At 32.1% G+C, this 11,315-nt stretch overlaps 1 pseudogene; it reads left to right on the forward strand.

The window, feature by feature from the left end:
• Nucleotides 1-9,872: 9,872 nt before the first annotated feature.
• Nucleotides 9,873-9,986, forward strand: LOC126024973 (uncharacterized; annotated as a pseudogene).
• The last annotated feature ends 1,329 nt before the right edge of the window (nucleotides 9,987-11,315 follow it).

An 11,315-nucleotide genomic window follows, 5' to 3' on the forward strand; every position in this document is an offset into this window, starting at 1 on the left:
TCGCTTTTTTTGCAAGTGGCTAAAAAGTTCTGTCAATACCACTTGTTGAAGAGGCTTTCCTTGCTCCATTTAGGATTTCTTGCCCTTTTATCAAAGATTAGATTAGATTATGTCTTGGGAACATTCTCTCAAAGCTCAAGTCTATTCCACTGAGTTTAGGATCTGTCTTTATTCCAACACCATGCTGTTTTAATAACTATTGCTTTGTAATAAATTTTAAAATTGGGGAAATTAATGTCCCCCATATTCCTTTTCTCAAGGATTGCTTTAGTTATTTGTGGGTGTTAATTGTTCCAAATGAATTTCAGGAGTGTTTGATCCACTTTGAAGAATGTCATGGGTATCTTTAAGGGGATTGCATTAAATCTGTACATTACTTTGGAGAGTACTTCCATTTTATTGATATTAACCAGCCAATCCATTAGCAGGGTATATGTCTCCATTTCTGTGTGTTCTCACTTATTTCTTGAAACAGGCTTTTATAATTTTCTTTGTACAGGTCCTTCATCTCTTTAGTTAAGTTGACTCCAAGATATTTGAGTTTGTGTGGCACTAATGTGAATGGGATTGTTTTTAAAGTCAATTTCTTCTCTCTCATTTGCGGTATAAGAAGGCCATTGTTTTCAGCTTGTTAATTTTTTAGCATTCCTTTTTGCTATATGATTCTATTGTTTCTAGAAGCTTTTTGGCAGTTTTTAAAATTTTCTTGAGTACATGTCATCTGTAAACAGTGAGAGCTTCTTCCTTTCCTATCTGGATGTCCTTCTTATATGTTTCTTGCCTAATCGCTATAAAAAGTACTTCCAGTACTATGTTGAATAGGACTAGTGAGAGCGGTCAGCTTTGTCTTGTACCAGATTTTAGAGGAAAGGCTTTTAGCTTATCTCTATTGAGAATAATATTTGCCATTGGCTTGTGGTAGATGGCCTTGACTATATTGAGAAAAGTTTCTTTCATTCTCATTTTTATGAGGGTTTTTATTATCAAGAATGGGAATTGGAACTTATCAAATGCTTTCTCTGCATCTATTGATATGAACATATGATTTTTATATTTATTTTTGTTGATATGATATATTATATTGATTATATATTGATAGATTTATGATATTATATTATTCTTGTATTCCTGGGATGAAACCTACTTCATTGTGGTGAATGACCTTCTTGATGAGGCATTGGATTCTATTTGCCAGAATTTTGTTGAGGATTTTTTCATCTGTGTTCATCAGTGATATTGGTCTGTAATTTTCTTTTTTGGCAGCATTTCTGTATGATTTTGGAATCAAAGTGACATAAACTTCATAAAAACTATTTGTAAGTGTTCCTGTTATGAAAATGTTATGAAAATTATTTTATAAATAAAATATATAAATATATAAAATATATATATAATATAAATAAATTATTTTATAAAAATTATTGGTAGTAGTTCCTCCTGAAAGGTTTGAAAGAATTCATTATTGAACCCATCATGCCTGGACTTTCATTTTTGTGGAGACTTTTTTTTTTTTTTTTTTTTTGGTTTTTGGGCCACACCCGTTGACGCTCAGGGGTTACTCCTGGCTATGCGCTCAGAAGTTGCTCCTGGCTTGGGGGACCATATGGGACACCGGGGGATCGAACCGCGGTCCGTCCAAGGCTAGCGCAGGCAAGGCAGGCACCTTACCTCTTGCGCCACCGCCCGGCCCCATTTTTGTGGAGACTTTTGATTACCATTTTAATTTTCTTAATTTTGATGGGCCTATTTAGATATGCCACATCATCCTTATTCAACCATGGAGAGTTATAAGAGTCAAGAACTTTTATCCATTTCTTCCAGGTTCTCATGTTTTTGACATAGAGTTTCTCTAAGTAGTTTTTGATTACCCTTTAAATCTCTTCAATATCTCTAGTGATCTCCCCCTTTTCATTTCTAATATAATTTATCAAAAATCCACATGCATTAAATCTGAACTAAAAGAAAAAAAGTCAGTTAAAAAGATTTTTGGTAGAATTATGCAAAATAATCATGTATCATTAGCAAAAAACTATGTGTTAAATATTTACTTATTTGGCAATTTAATAATAAAATGCTAAAAGCATCGAAATACTAATGCTATATGTACATATAATTGTCTTCCTGGTATGTTCTTTTTTTTTTTTTTTTTTTGGTTTTTGGGCCACACCCGGTGGTGCTCAGGGGTTATTCCTGGCTATCTGCTCAGAAATAGCTCCTGGCAGGCACAGGGAACCATATGGGACACCGGAATTCGAACCAACCACCTGTGGTCCTGGATCGGCTGCTTGCAAGGCAAACACTGCTGTGCTATCTCTCCGGGCCCTTCCTGATATGTTCTGAATTAATGTTTTTCTTGATTGACCCAGAGATCACTTATTACTTATTACTTCAGATTATTCTGTAGATAATACATTATGATTTACTGTCACCAATTCAGGGTACATTCAGGTTATTATTAAAATTTTTTGACTGTGTCTTTAAATTATTAAAATATGTTACTCCAATGTAATGCTATACTATGTTTTTTCTTCCTTTATATTACTATTGAATATATCCTGCTATTTTGAAAGTTATAATTTGCCTAACGCATTCTTGTTCCTATTTTTAAAATCCCTTTCTCATTTTTCTTTCTTATATTTGTATATTTTATTGAAAAATAAATTTTATTCATTGAAACATGTTTATTCTAATTTTAGACTTCTTAAGAATTGCCTTAGCTTTTTCAACTCTATAATATTTAGAGCTAATTACATGTTGTTTGTATTTACTTGGCTTTTTACATGTTCCTTTTCTTAGATATGTTAAAACTATTTTTCTGAAACAATAAAGTAATTTATGAATCTTTAGTTGTCAAAGATATATTTACTTTGCATAATTATTTGGCTAACTCTAGATAATAAGTTAAAATGCTTATTCTTAGAACTGGAAGATATTGGTCCATTGTTTTGAATATTGTGTTTCAGTAAGCGATCTGAAAGCAGCCATAAATTAACACTTTTGTAAATGTATTTCACTTATTCCCAACATGTAAGATATTGCTATTTCCTACTGATCTTTAATTTCAGTATGTTTTAATCTCTTTTTACAAACTTGTATATGTTTTGGAGTATTTTATGTTTATATTTGTGCATATGTATTTTATTATTCCTTTCCCAAGTTCATTAATTTATGGTGGTTAATATTGGAAACAAGAAAGAATAGATATTTTTTAGCATTTTTATCCAGGAACTAAATTTTGCTGTTACATTTGTAAACTTCTATCCTAAATACTATTTATAATTACCTAATAAACTTTTTGTTTCAGAGTTATTCCTTTTTCTTTCTTTAAACTCACCCTCACTATTTCAATCTTCCTATTTATTTGTTTTCCTGTATCCCTCAGTCCCCTTCTCTCCATCTTCTTCCCCTCTTCCACCTTTCTCTCCGTCATTCGAGACTGGCTGTTTTTAAATAATATAGTCTTCTTTATTGTAAGATTAATAATTGCAAGCTAATTACATTTTAAAAAATAACACGTTGTTTGCATTTTTTACTTAATAATAATCTCTTCACAGTCATTAATACTGTTATTGATCATTAAAAGCTTTATAATTCTTATTTCTTTGGTATCCCAAAACACTAACATTAAATAGGTTAAGATTTTCTATGAATAAAATAAAAGTCACAGATTGCACAGATACTAATTATGGGATCTCTAACTATATTAGTGAATAAAGATGAAGGCAAGCTGTTTAAAAACTGTGGTGTAAGGAAAGCCTGCCTTCTTTACAAAATGAGGTTCAAGTCTTTTTTTAATTTTGTGTTTTTAATTATAAAACAAGATACTCATAATAAAAAAACGCACAAACCTTCAAAGCTTACTTAGTAGCCACATTAGGTTACTTGACTCTCTTAAAAAAGAGATAAAGTGCCTGCTCATATCTAAATACCTAAATATATATATATATATGTATATATATATACTCGTATACACATATATAATATATATATACATATATAAAGCTCACTTCACTCTAAACAATCTAAAATAATTATCATACTTATAATACATTGACTCTTCCTTCCAAATATATATCTGTAAACTAATTTCAAAGAAGAATTTGAACTGATGTTTCCAGGGATGGGAGTTCAGTGATGGAACAATGCCCCCATACTTGTGTAGCCTTGGAAGATAAAAAAAAAAAAGATCACTGAGTAAAAAAATGATCATTCTTAAAAACCAAATCCAAAGCCAATGACAACAGAATCGAAACCCAATCTACAACAACCTAGACACAGAGGGGACCACTTATACTAGCAGCCTCGGGGGTTAAGGAGGAGATATGGGATGCATGCTGGGAACAGGGGTGGAGGGAGGACAACAGTGGTGGTTGGAAATGCCCTGATTCAATGTCACTATGTACCTAAAATATTACTGTGAAAGATTTATAAAACACTTTTGTAATTATTAAAATTATCTAATTAAATAATAAAAAGAAAAATCAGGCCAGTGTCTTCTACTGCACAAACACATTTCTACTAACTTTTGGAATTTATTCCTATGAATTGAGCACCAAAGAACTAAGGGCTTTCTACAACTGGTTTGGCAACTGCGGCCTGTAATGCACTGACCTAAGGTGGTTGATTTGAATCCCCGTGTCCTAAATGTCCTCCGTGCCTGCCAGGGTCTATTTTGAGCAGATAGCCAGGAGTAACCCCTGAGCACCGCCGGGTGAAGACTTCCAGGTGAATCTAAGCACTCAAATTCAAATTCTAAGGAAAAAAAAAATGTTTGGCCCTAAATATTAAAGTACCATTGTTTGCTTCACTAAATGAGTACTTTCCAATAAATATAAGCTAAATAAATAAGAAAAGGTGGCATAGTTACAAGAATATTTATAAAAGTCATATTCATTGAAGCAAAAATTGGAACCATATTATATACAGTACTAACCACATATTAAAAGTGACAATACTTCATAAAATGGTGAATTGTGATATAGTTTTAGAGAAAATAAGTCAGTGAACTAAAAAAATAAACAGCAATTCAAAATTATTCTCTCCAATTGTTCATCTGTGTACCATTGCATGCATAAATGTAAACATTAATATTTCATATTAATATTAAATTTAATTATCAATAAATACTAAGAAACATGGGTCGGAGTGGTGGTGCAGATGTAAGGTGTCAGCCTTGTGTGGGCTAGCCTAGGATAGACCTGGGTTCAATCCCCTAGCGCCCCATTAGGTCTCCCAAGCTAGGAGCCATTTCTGAGGCATAGCCAGGAGTAACCTTTGTGGCCCAAAAACAAAAACAAAATAATAAATACTAAGAAACACACACAAACTTATCTCACTGATTGCATTATATTTTCTTTTATTCTCATGTTTGGTACTGTGAATCTATGAAATAGGGATAAACAGTCATTTAAATATGCTAGAAATCTATAACGTTCAGGAAAAAGAATTAAGGAAAACAACAGAAATGGAGTTTAAATTCTGGCAAAGAATACCAGCATATTCAGTGCTACTAAAAAAAAAAATTGCTTTTTTGATTAATGCCTCATTTTGACTCATTCTTTCTATTTTTGAGATTGTGCCTTTAATTTTGTTGAATCAATAGAGGTAAAGATATGGATTCCTTTTATCTGTGTCATTAAAATCTCAATTCCTCTGGTACCTGGTTCAAGATTAGATTTTCTTTTGCTCTCTGTTAATTAGATATCTGTGTTCATTAAAAATGTTAAATCCACTACAGAATACTGTTTTGAGAACATAATACAAATACAATTATTTCCTTCAGTGAATTTCTTGTGAATAAAAAGAATTTGATATTTTGTTGCCCGGACCACATTGTCATTTTTATTATACAAGATGTCATTACATTTTTAATTCTTGCATATATTCCAGGATGAATCTAGCAACATATAATCAATAATTTGAGATTAGGACCCTTAAATTTACCTCTGACATATTTTCTAAAGATTAAACTTAAGAGATTTATCTTTATTTTATAAGTTTATTCAAATTGCAGGTACTCAGTTTTCTTGAGTAGAACATACTGATCACTAGATCCTTGAGCACTCCCTTCCCAGTTTAGCAGAATGACTAGCATTTTGGATAATAGTAAAATATCAAGACAGAAGTCATGTGGTATTGAGATAATATACTTTCTGCATTAAAGATAATATACTTTCTATAAATTAATGATTTTGGAAATAGATTTTACTTAAATTTTCAGCATAAGAAATGAGCCTTGATTATTATTTTTAAGATCTTACTAGAACCGAATGCATTGCAATAGCTGAAATAAGTAGTTTTGTGGAACTTGGGAAGGGGTATCAGCCACATAAGATGGTGGTTGGGGTCTCTGTCTGTGGTACTGTGCTCAGGGTTCTCTCTGAGTCTTTAGGGCAATATGCTATTCTGGGGATTCAACTGGAGTCTGAAACATGCAAGGTACAAACATTAATTTCTGAACCATTTCTCAGGTTTTGAACATTCAATGATCAAAAGTGTATATTAGTTCTTTATGTTTCATATATTTTTTGTAACTGCAGAGTCTATCTGTGATTGTTTGATAAAAAAAGTTTCTAGTCTATGATATTAACTATTTATTTAAGAATTTTTCTTTAAGTATTTATGGCAATATTGAGTTAGAACTTTTCTTTAAAGTATTCTTTATTAAAAGATCAATAAAATTTAAATAAAAGTGTATGGTAGTATTGTCTGAAATAAAAAAGTAAAAAACTGCAAATTTGAAAATTACTTTAAAATTTATACTTAATTTTCTAATTATCATACATTTTTGTTGTTGTTTGTTTTGAGGCCATACCTGGTGACTCCTAGGGGTTATTCCTAGTTATAAGCTGAGAAACCACTCCTGGAAGACTCTGGGGACAATATAGAATGTGGGAGATTGAAACTAGGTGGACTGCCTGCAAAGCATCTGTATGCTATCCCTCAGACCCCTAATTTTTGTATTTTAGTGTCATTTGTAGTTTTTTGTGTATTATATTTCTGTGTATTATATTTTATTAATCAAAAGCTATGCAATTAGGTGATTAAATCTGCTAGAATTGTGTAAAGATTCAAGAAATAAGAAATTATGGATGGGGGAGTACTTACATGGCAATAGAAAATATATAATATGGAAAGTATGTATTTAAAAATAAATCTAGCATTATTTCCTTTCTATTAGTTTTGTTTTAGGGGTCACACCCAGTGGTGCTCAGGGTTTATTCCTAGCTTTCAGTTCAGAGTTGACTCTTGGGAGTGTTGTTTGTTTGTTGTTTTTTTTTTTTAATTTTTATTGTGACTAAAGTGCATTACAAATCTTTCACTGCATCATTATGGTACATAGAGACAATGAATGAGGGGCATTCCCACCACCAGTGCTGTCCTCCCTCCGCCCCTATTCCCAGTATGCATATCATATCTCCCTCCTCTACCCCCCAGTATGCTCGTAAAACTGGTCTCCACTTTACAGCTTGTTGTAGATTGAGCATCCATTCCACCGTCATTGGAGATAAAAAGGATAAGGAAAAGGGGAGGAAAAAATTTGGTGACAACTACCAAAAAAAGAAAGGAGAAAAGAAAAAAAAAAGAAAGAAAAATGGAAAAAAAAAGAAAAAAAATGGACCGGGCAAATAAAAATAAAAAAATAAATCTCTAAATAATAACCACAAGTGTAAAAAAGAAAGAGAAGATGTACATGGAATCTATCATGCTCAGTGAAATAAGTCAGAGGGAGAGAGAGAGACGCAGAATAGTCTCACTCATCTATGGGTTTTAAGAAAAATAAAAGTCATTTTTGTAACAATCCTCAGAGACAATTAGAGGAGAGCTGGAACACCAGCTCACTCCATGAAGCTCACCACAAGAGTGGTGAGCACAGTTATAGAAATAACTACACTGAGAACTACCATAATCAAGTGAATGAATGAGGGAACTGGAAAGCCTGTCTGGAGTACAGGCGGGGGTGGGGTGGGATGGAGGGAGATTTGGGACTTTGGTGGCGGGAATGTTGCACTGGTGAAGAGGGGTGATCTTTATATGACTGAAACCTTATCACAATCATTTATGTAATCAAGATATTCAAATAAAGAGAAAAAAAATAAAAAAAAAAGAAAGAGAAGAGTGAAAGAACAAAGAGAAGGAAAATAAAGTCAAAAACTAACAAATCCAAACAAAACAAGAAAAAGTATGGGTGCTGGAGTGGTAGGGTTTGGCGTTCCCCCAACTTTTTTTTTTTTTTTTTTTTTTGCAGAGGCACAGTAAGCATTGGGGAAGAAAGGGAATTCCCATGGCCTAAGAGATTCAGGGTTTCTCCATCCTTGAAGCATACCATCATGGAATCAACTCCTGGCCCCATATATACTTATTACCCCATCCCAAAGGCTTTTGTGATGCCAGGAAAGTTTACTCTCGGTTGTGTGTGAGAAAATCAAGCCACTGTAACTAGCGATCTTGGTATTTGTGCAAGTCATAGGTCAGGGTCTAGGATAGAGACTCTAGATTCTAGACGGTTCCTATCCATCTTTATGTGGTGTTCAGTCTTCTGTAACACTTGCTCCCTGTTTTCCTTAAGTCCCTAAGCCGAAACCTAGGATATTATGGATCCAAAGGTTCTGCTCAGTCTCTGTTGTCCAAGTTGGACCTCTGCAATAAGACATCTTGTTGTTATTGTTGTTGTTGTTGTTGTTGTTGTTTTATGTGTCCTGGACTACAGCCTAGGGTAGGGTTTTCCTTATTAGTCCCAAGGTAGGCTCTGTTCGGTTACAGTTGTCAAAGTCAGTTTTCTGTTGTTGGTGCTCTTATTTTTCACAGTTCAAAGGATGATAGCTCTTCTGATTTCCATTTAGTGTTAGGTGATCTGGGGTTGAAGCACTGAAATTTCATCCATATGAAATTACTTACATTTTAGTGAGCTAGGTGAAATTGTAAAGTCTATTCATATATACTTATAGTTATTTAATACTTTTAAATATTATAGTTATTTAATACTTTTTAATATATAGTTTTTAATTATATTATATTTTTAATTATTTATAATTATTTTTAAAATATTTATTTTTAATTAATTTATTTTTAATTAATTATATTATATTTTTATATATAGTTATTTAATACTTTTAAGTAATATAATTTATTCTGTAGTATTAATTTGGAAATGACAAATCATTTTCAAGTTATCATTAATTATTTCCTTGTCATTTGTTCAACTCATACATAATGTTTTCCATTCTCTTAAAATCACAACTATAATACTCAAGTAGGTTGAGGATTTAGATACATTACATAAATTGAAGATGATCATGGGTAATAACTAATTAATGCCAATGCTTATTCATTAGAAATGTAATTATATATAAATAATATTTGTATAGATAGAACCTTTGTAAAAACTTGAAGTGACCATTCTGTGAACCCTTAAGACTTCAACTTATTTACTGAAATAATTATTTTTCAATGATCAATTACATAAGTGCTTTGAATCTATAAAAAACTCAACAGAGAATAGCCTTTTCTTTTTCTTTTAGAATTAAAATGCTATTTGTTACTTATAAATGTTTGATTTCTTAATTATTTTAAAATAATAAATTAGTTACTGATGTAAAGCAAATATAAAATTTATTAACCACTGAACCATTAACATTTCTATGCTTTTCTCAAGATATATATTAATATCTTAATATATTATAACATTTAAATATCTGTTTTATATATAATATATTATATTTTAAATATACCATTTATATATAAAACATTTATATTTTCAGGCACACAGTGGAGGGTTGAATCAGAAAAAAATTATAATTTATATAAATCTATTAATTCAAAATTAAAATGATATCATTATAAAAACTTTCAATAGATTTATGGATGGCATAATCGCTTCTCAGCCTTTTGGCTAAGATCCAATATAGTATCTGTTCTTATCAGTTTAATGATATACTATATTCTTTTTTATTTATTAAAAATTTTTAAGCAAAATGTAAAACATCAAATATATTTCACATGATCATAAGTTTAATTAGATTTTTTAATATTGTTTTAGATGGAGTGACATGCAAAAATATGTTTAAAGTTTATCTGCCAGTAATCATTTTCAATTTGTAGACCTGGCTGTGAGAGTCATAATTTTTTTTGTTGTTTTTTGGGGTCACACCTGGTGATGCTCAGGGGTTACTCCTGGCTATGCGCTCAGAAATCATTCCTGGCTTGGGGAACATGTGGGCCTCCGGGGGATCGAACCGCAGTCTGTCTTAAGCTAGCGCGAGTAAGGCAGACGCCTTACCGCTTGTGCCACCATTCCGACCCCATGAGCAATTTGTAATTTTTGCTTGGACTTTTACTACTGTAAATAGCTGTGTTATAAAGATAAATATTATCAGAGATGGATTTAAGTTAGTAAAAACTGAATGAATGTATTCTATGATTAAGAGAATTTAAAATGTATCAGAACCTATTGGACTTCTACTACTTCTAAAATCTACTGATAAATCATTTAGGATGAAAACAATTCCAAATACCATTTAAACTGCAAAATTGAAAAAAAAACATATTGTTATTTTCAAAGTTAGAAAATTGGAGAATTATAATTAGTTATTTCTTGAAGCTGGGTTTATGTTGATCTCTCATTAGATGTTTTCCCACTTATAAAGTTAATACAACAAAATTGTATTCAATCAGGAGCTTCCTCTGTAGAATGATCAAATGAAGCATTCTTTTTGTTGTGTTTGCCTTTGTTTATTTGTTTTTGCGTTTTGGCCACAACCAGAGGTGTTCAGGGGTTATTCCTGACTCTACACTCAGAAATAACTCCTAGCAGGCTTGGGGGAACACATGTGATGCTGGAGATTGAACCCTGGTCAGTCTCCTGTCAGCCACGTGTAAGGCAAAAACTTTACTGCTATGCTATTGCTCCGGCTCCCAAATAAAGCATTCTTAGCCATTAACTTTTTTGTTTTGTTTTTGGGTTATACTTGGAGGTGCTCCGACCCTGGCAGGCTGAGAGAAACATATGGAATGCCAGACATCAAATACAGTTTGGCCACATGTAAAGCAAACACCCTATCTATTATACTATACTCTTGCCCCTAGACTTTGTAGACAAAATAAATTATTTTGGTTAGAATGTTTTAAAACATACATAACATATAATTATTTGGGGTTTTTCATGTATGGCTGTTTTGAGACTACATCTGGGTGTGCTTGGGTTTATTCTTGCTTCTGAGATTACTCTACTCAGGAATCATTTTTGCCAGTGTTCATAGAACCATATGAGATGCTGGGGATAAAACCTGGGTTGACCACATGCAAAGTAAGTGCCT

The sequence above is a fragment of the Suncus etruscus genome, chromosome 12, assembly GCF_024139225.1.
Source record: "Suncus etruscus isolate mSunEtr1 chromosome 12, mSunEtr1.pri.cur, whole genome shotgun sequence".
NCBI classification, from domain to species: domain Eukaryota; kingdom Metazoa; phylum Chordata; class Mammalia; order Eulipotyphla; family Soricidae; genus Suncus; species Suncus etruscus.